Below are 8,036 nucleotides of genomic sequence, written 5' to 3' on the forward strand. Positions count from 1 at the left end.
ATGAGGCAGAAAGAGCAATCCTGACTTTCCAGTGTAATCTGCCAGGTCATCTGCCGCCACTCAATCCTCTCCCTTCACTGTTCCCCTCCCATCCAACCTGCCAGTATGAGGGCAATGACCCATCATCTTTAGGGCAACAATATTCAGTCTGCTTTTGCTCCTGAAGCTTTGAGTTGGCTTAGTTATGCAGAATATTTAGTTGCATGCTTCCGAAGACCCACGTTCATGTAGGTAATTAAGGGACTACTGTTCAGCAGTGTCATAGACTCTTGGGTATCATTTGATCACTATGTTCAGCTCATTCATTTTATGAGAACAAGGTTCACTTTATCCAGGTTCTTCAGTCAAATGTATCAGTGAAGAAAACCAAACCAATACGCAACTGAAAATAACAAGATAACTATAACCATACTGGTATAAGACGCCTGCGAATTTGCTTCATTCTCCATACTCGACTTCTCATTTCTTTTGCTGAGATTGACTGAAAAGCAATTACCTGACTGAAGTGTTCACAGTGGGAACCGCACACGCTTCTGCACAATCTGCCTTTGTTCTGAGCCAGAGTTCTGGGTTCTAACTCAACGCTCCTCCGAGGATTTCATTTCAAGTCCTCTTTCACAATTTTTTGTTTTTTATGATTTTTTTTGGCACCAAACTAATTAAAAGTTAACTAATTCATCAGCATCTACTGACTCTTTAAACTTAAAATAGATCCTATATCTCTTACTTTTTTATCCCCGAATTGGCCTGGCCTGTTTCTTTTTTGTTTAAAAACTAAAGTGCTGGAAAGTTTCCTAGAAAGGTATAATACCGTGTGTCTTGTTAAAAGTGAATGCTTCAACTTAGCAACTGATACAGAGAAATTAACTTGCACTGCACTGCCTACAGCCATGAAATGAGTAATTTGTTGTAGAGATGGTTTAGAGATGGTTTAGAATATGGGCAATGTCATTAAGCATGGGCATCCTCAGGGTTTTCTATTTGTTCTACTAATTAGTGTGTGTTTGCCTAAAGCATCCAGCATGATGTATCAGTCAAAGACACATGCAAACTGATGAATCCAACCATCCATGGCAAATTTAACAGAGAAAGCTTCGTATCTTAGAGACTGCAGTGCTGCTTTTCTTTGTGTACTTTCTGGGATGAATAAAGTTGCTGTCCATGACTATTAGGCATAACAATCATTACTGGGGTAATATTGCATTTGATGGAGCTGTAATGGTTAGAGGAAACTCTCTACCCTCCCCCTCGCCCTCACAAAGTGGGCTTTCCTAACAAACAAAAGCATTTCACAATATCTGCAGTCTTTCTTACTTTTTGCTTTTCCAATAAGGAGCTCATTTTTAAATGGCATTTTAGAAGACTGCACTAACTACTGCAGAATATCCCTGCATTGACTGGAAGGTATCATCGGTGGCGTTTTAAAATTTTTTCTTTCCTTCTTCTTCTATGATTTCAAATAGCTATTTGAAGCCTTGGGAATTATCTACAAGGCAACGTGTCCAATGCAATGCTTGGCTATGCAATGCCTGATTTTAAGGCCCCTAGCCTTCAAAGTAAACCAGTGCCTCAGGTAAATGTCTAAGCTGATTATAAGATTATTAGACCCCTTAGAAGAGTCAGTTCACAGAGCAGAGGCCAACAAAACTAGCTAATAAGAAACATCAAGGTGACAGGTGCCCTAAATCTCATGGCCATCAGGTGTTTGATAACTTTACTGGGTTGTAGGACTCACCTTCCCAAACCCAGGAGCTGGAAGCTTAAGCCCAGCTTTAATATATTATATAAATAAATACAGTAATAATAACAGGGGAATGCACCTCTTTCAAAAGATGACTGGCAAGAATGATGCCTACTCTTTTACACAAGAGCTGGTGATTATCGTATTCATTTAGGATGCTAGAGAGACATGGGCTTCAATTCCTTGCTTGGTTTGTAGGTGTTCAAATCCTCATCTCTCACTTCTCGTGAAGCTTCTAACCATGAAGCTCAGTCTTCTGGAAGCACCCTCAGTCCCTCATGGAAATGTTAGACTTCTAAAGTTGAGCTCTCAGCCAGAGAGAAAGGAAAGTGAGGGTGCTCTATCAATTAGGATGCATTTTCCAGAGACTGAGATCTAGGGTGCCTTTTCTTCCTCAGAAGAAATTAATTGTATTGGGATCAATAGCTGTTCAGTGTTCAGGTGATCACCTAACATTGGAAATTTGCAGTAAGTGCATTCTGAATACCACTACCAAATTAAGAGACATAGGTTGAGGAAAGTCACCAAAAGATCTTTTCCTCACAAGCTAAATGTTTAGTTGCTCATCACTGCCAAGACAAAGGATACTGCTGTTCGGGCAAAGAAAGAGTGCATCGGATGAATGGCAAATAACACTGCAAAACAATCTGCAATAAAACCTTTGGTGACTGGAAGGGTAAGCAGGGAATTTGAGGATTGCACTTTCAAATATGCCTATCCTATTTTTAGACCTTTATGTCTTACTTTGGATCTAGCTATTAGTCTAATCTATATCTCTATCTCTTTTCCCACCCCCCACCCCCAGCAGTCACGGTCAGTTTTTCTTAAGCAAGACAGAAACTGCCTCCATTGATTTAGATGGAATAACAATCCCGTTACTGCTAAAATTCCCCTCTATCTACCATTAGAATAAGGCTTTTCTAATACTGATTGGTCCATGCTGTCTTTGAAGCTTGTTCAAGAAAAGATCTGGAGATATCTCTTGTCCTGTTAGACAAAGGAAAGGGCTTGGGAGACACTTAAGATGATTCCTTATGGCTCTGTAGCACTGTTTTCAACTTCCTTTCTCTTAGGAATCTAAGAAGTGAAGAGTAATGACAGTAAATGTTTGCAGAGGTCCGTTCACCATTTATACTACTGTCAGTCAATACAATGCATTTCCAATATTAAACTTCCCAGTAACTCAATTATATTTGCCTGTTTAGCCATGCATGTCTTCAGCATATTTTTTACAGACAATACAGAGAGTTTTCATTTCTAATACATTTTATAGAAATATTTGGTTCCTGACATGATGAGAATAGCATCAGACATATTATTAGAGAAACACTGCAATGCTGAGAGAAACAGAGGGAGAGAGAGAAGCTCTGTTAATGTTCTCTTTGGGCTTAACTGGGGCAAAAACTGAATGAAGCTGGAAAACCGTGGGACAAGCTGTGTGTTTGAAACAGCACGGAGGCTGTAAAAGATCTAGAAAAATCTTGCCAGCACCCTGGGTAACACAGGCTGAATGGGATTTAAACTAAGGCTGCTCTTGAATGGATCTTTCAGGATCAAATGTTGACAGAAACTCATCTTCCACACTCAGTCTATTTTGGGGAGGAGGTTTGCTAAGGAAAGACCCAGATTTCTTGGAATATTTAAACTCAGGATTCCTTCCAATACCAGAGAGTAAATATGTTCTTAAAAAATCTCTCTCTTTATCCCACACAAAGACTCAAGAGCTATCTTGGGAATCCCTGAAAACTCCCAAGAGTAGCTTAAACAGAACTAGTTTCTCCAAGCCCAGCATGAGGTTTCATTTACCCCTAAGGAAATTCACTGCTGCAAACCTAGAGCACAGCAATTTCTAGGTCATATCTCCTCCAATTACACCTATCTCCTTCACCAGTCCCTGTCTTTAGGAATTTCCCAATTTCCATGGCAGGGGAGGAGGGGACATACTCCCTGGTGCTCCCCTCTAGTGCTTGTGCCAGCTTGTGCCCCCCCGCTCCACCTCACCCAGGTGCTCACCACCGCTGCCTTGCCATAGTCCCACCACCACTGTGTCCATGGTCACCTTGGCCAGGACCTTTTACCACCGAGTAAAAGTTCAACTCAAAAAAAAAAAAAAAAACCCACCCAAAAAAACCCACAAAAAAAAACCCAGAGTAAGTTCATCTATGCTCCTTTCAAACTAAACCACACAATAAGCCTGCAAGGTCTTGTGTTAATTTAAAATCTTAATCCCAACCTAAAATTCAGCATCTTAATAATTTATTCAATCACCTCTCACTGATTTTACATGTTTGCTGGTCCTCTTTGCATCAGCCTTGACCTCAGTGCCTCTAACTTGACCAATCTGGCTAAAACACTAACGAACAATAATGAAACTGAATTCAGCTTTTCAGCATCTTTGCTATTTAGAGTTAGCTATTCAGTGTTTTCTTATCACCATATCTTAGTTCTTGAATTGCTCAACACCAGTATATTGGCTATTGCTTTGACTTGCTCACCCTGCATTTTCATTCCTTTGAGACACGTGATACATGATAAAGCTCCTGTGTTTTCAGTAGCTGAACTCAAAGTTGTAAGGAGCTTTCAAGAATGGCCAGGATAAAAATCCAGGGCAAACATTAATATAAATTCAATCTTACATACAGAAGAACTCCTTTTTTTACTGATTCCCAGGCTGGATGTTTTTCTAAGAACATAAAAGACAACTTATGCAGTCAAAGAAAATGATTGGTTTATATTCACCAAGCTCTATATACGCTTAATATTTATTCAATCAATCCATCCTCTTTTTTAAGAAGTATTTTTATAGTGATATAGTAATTAAAGCTTCAATCAACTCTGATAAGACTAGGACTTAATTACATAAATACTTGCCCAGATTTCAGTACCAATTAAATCTTTAATGTGGAAATAAAATGCTCATTGTGAAGTAACACATCCTATCAACACAAAAGACCCAAACCCAAGAATTACATCATCTTCAAAGACAAAAAATACCAACACAAAACCAACAAACCCCAACCAAACAGATAGGGAGAGGATGAAAAATTCTGACACTGACTATGAAATCAAGACAGAATAAAACAGAAGAAAACATAAATATAAGGTGATGCCATCAGTGAACTCACTGACACATTTGCAAACTGGGACTATAATTCAAGCACGCTGATGTTTGCAAAATACAATCATCTCCCAAAGCAAACTGTTTACAACAACCTCCTGCTACGTGTTATGAATTTATTTTGTCCATGTTCCCCTGCTGAATTCAGTAGCCCTTCTTCCTTTTAAAGAAAATATTTACTGTAACGTGTTGGACTGAGATGCATCTTTTTTTCATATATCGTTAGATGGCAGGTTTATTTGAACCTCAGACTGTCAACTGCAGCACTTCTGTAGTTTACAGACTGTTGACACTTCCATTACAAGATTCCATTGTCCCTGGGAATCTAAATCAGCTACTGATATCTTCAACCCAATGCAAATTAAATATTTGGAAGTACAATGAATTTTAAGGGGGGGAGAGCGGTCAGTGTGCGGTGGGGTATGTGTGTGTTCATCTGACATCAGCAACATACTACCAAGGAGAAAGCATGGCCAAGTTGCTAGTGCAGGACTAAGAAGAGACTTGCATTTCAGAATTCATTCTGCCACTGAACAGTTTTGCTGAATCTGAGCTCACCATGTCTCTCTGTTGCTCGGTTCCCTATCGGATAGGATAGCAGAGTATCTTTGTAAAGCACTGAGATCTAGAGATAAAAAAAAAGATAAGATAAAAAACATAACCTAAGAATAGCTAATACCTATGTATTATTACTGCATGCAATGGTTAAAGCTCTACAAGTATTAGAACATGGTTTCAAAGCAGTTTTTGGGCACTGAAAGATTTTTAGGAAGTTTTCTTTCAGTGTATTTGTGCAATTTGCAGTTATGTCAAGTACTGCTAGATAGTCATGTGAGTCACTAGGAGTGCAGATGAAGAACAGGTAGTCACTATCCACAGAATATCTGCAGAGAGATTCTGCAGTTAGGGATATCAGAAAAAAAAAAAACACCCAATAGTTTTCCAATGAAGTTTCTTGAATCTCAGTTTTCCAGTTCAAATATTAAAGGAGCTTTGGGAAATCTTTCAAAGATTTACAGACCCATTTCTTTTTCATATCAAAGGAAGTTTTGCGGCTGCAATTTAGAAAGGAATCTGAACTATCTGACAGCAAATAAGTAAAAAGTACATATATGAAAGACTTTCAAATATGTATATTCATACACATGGGAAAAATCACATATTAAAAGTTATTTTTCTTGCTTGGTAAACAGATGGAAGATCAACTAGGCAAAAGGTACTATGCTAATGATGTACTTCGCTGCAAGTTCTGTGGACGCTTCATTTTATTTTAATTGTCATCAGCATATGAGGTTAAAATTGCAAGCTGGTAATGCAAAACAGGGTTTGTGGGAGGAGGAAATATCTCTTCAGCTATACCAGCTGGTCTGGAAAAAAAATGGACAAGCTTTCAAACACACCAGCCTTTCTGCAGCTCTGAAAAAGAGCTATTTTATAAAGTTAAATGCATGTTCACAACAATGTCTCAGAGTTTAGTTAGCTACACATTCATTAGACTATCTCTGTGAAAAAAAAGGTAATTGGTACCTATGAAGTGAAGAGAACGTTAAAAGGAGGGAAGGAGAGGAGGAGGGTGATAAGTAGGTGACAAAGAGTTGTTTTATAGCCTACAGAATAAACAGAAGTTAGTGTGGGAGAGGATTACCAGAGTGTGCCATAAACCAGTCTCTACTGAGCTCCTGGGTTTTGTTGTCCCATATTGCGCTACATTTGAGTTTGCAGGCTCGACTTTGGAAAGTATTTTGCAAGTTTACCTTGATGATAAGAACAGAGATATTAGACACAAAGACTGTTTTCTGGGAAATGTTTGGACATGGCAGCTGGGTGTCTTGTCCTTTATAGATCTCCCCAAAGAGGTTCACCTGGTGTGTACTGGAAGAGAATGCCACTTTCTTTGAGATGCAATCCATTAGTAACTACAAGCACAATGACGGCTGGCAATTTGCCAACAAATTAGTATATTTTTAGTATCAGTTTCACAGGTCACATCTTTTGCCTAGGCAGAGAATAAAGTCTGACAGCCTCCAGACTTCAGTTCTGTAAACAGACAGAGATTCATTTGGACTATTTCTAGATGAATCAGAAGAATTATGAAGAGAAATTCCAGACACTGAAATATGTACACTACTCTAACCCCATCCTCAAAAAGCCTAGAATCCAATAAATTTATGAAATATATGTCTGTGTCTGGTGGGTTTTTTTCTTAATTAAATCGCAGGAGCAGCAAAATGGAACGGATTTCTTGAACTACCAAGCATCCTGCCTTCTTGTGTCCAAAGCAAAATATCATGTAATAACATATTTGATCAATCCCCTTAAGTCATTATGATTTTTTCATCATTACTTTGCACTGCTACATATGAAAATTAAGTGTAGATCACAAGTGTTCAAAAATACTGGTTTTATACCAATACTTTTTTCTATGTACACAACAAAAACTTTCTGCTGTTGGTAAAATCTACTTTTTTAAACCTACCTTATTCAGTATTGCTGAAAATTACTTGTAATATTGACTGCAAGTTAACAAAAGCCTTTAGATTATGTGTAGCATTTCCAGTCATGCAGGGAAAAGCACCAAAATTCTTGAGACAACTACAACAAAAGGCAGACAATGCTAGTGCTTTTTAGCTGATTAAATTGTCTTTTCTGACATATATCACAGTCCAAGCTGTATCAAGGTACAGAAAAAGTGAATAAATGAAGTTACTGGAGTTTAAATAATTATGGTAATTATTTACATCCATTAATTCTTAGACAACTGATGAAGTACCATATTAGTCACTCTTGTGCTAACACAACAATGTAAAAAAAGACATTTTATTACATACATAGATACATATATATCAATCATAATACAAAAAACTGACACTGTAGATAGCATTCATGGTTTTGGATTTATTTCTTTGGGGCAAAAATTGAGAAATTAATTATTTTTGCAACTTATATTGCTTGTATCCCCATAACACATAGAGCTAAACTGTCTTTCACCCTCCTAACATGAATATATTTCTTTCAGTCCAGAATAACTATATATAATAGTTAAAGCATATGTGAGAATCCCCAATATTTTAGTGTGACAGGAAGGCAATACTTTACAAGGGATTTTTTTTTTTTTTTTTTAAGTGGGGCTGTCATGTAATTCCACCACTATCAGTTAGAGGTACTGGTACTTGGTAT

Source organism: Pygoscelis adeliae, unplaced genomic scaffold (genome assembly GCF_000699105.1).
Source record: "Pygoscelis adeliae isolate BGI_AS28 unplaced genomic scaffold, ASM69910v1 Scaffold171, whole genome shotgun sequence".
In the NCBI taxonomy this organism is placed as follows: Eukaryota; Metazoa; Chordata; class Aves; order Sphenisciformes; family Spheniscidae; genus Pygoscelis; species Pygoscelis adeliae.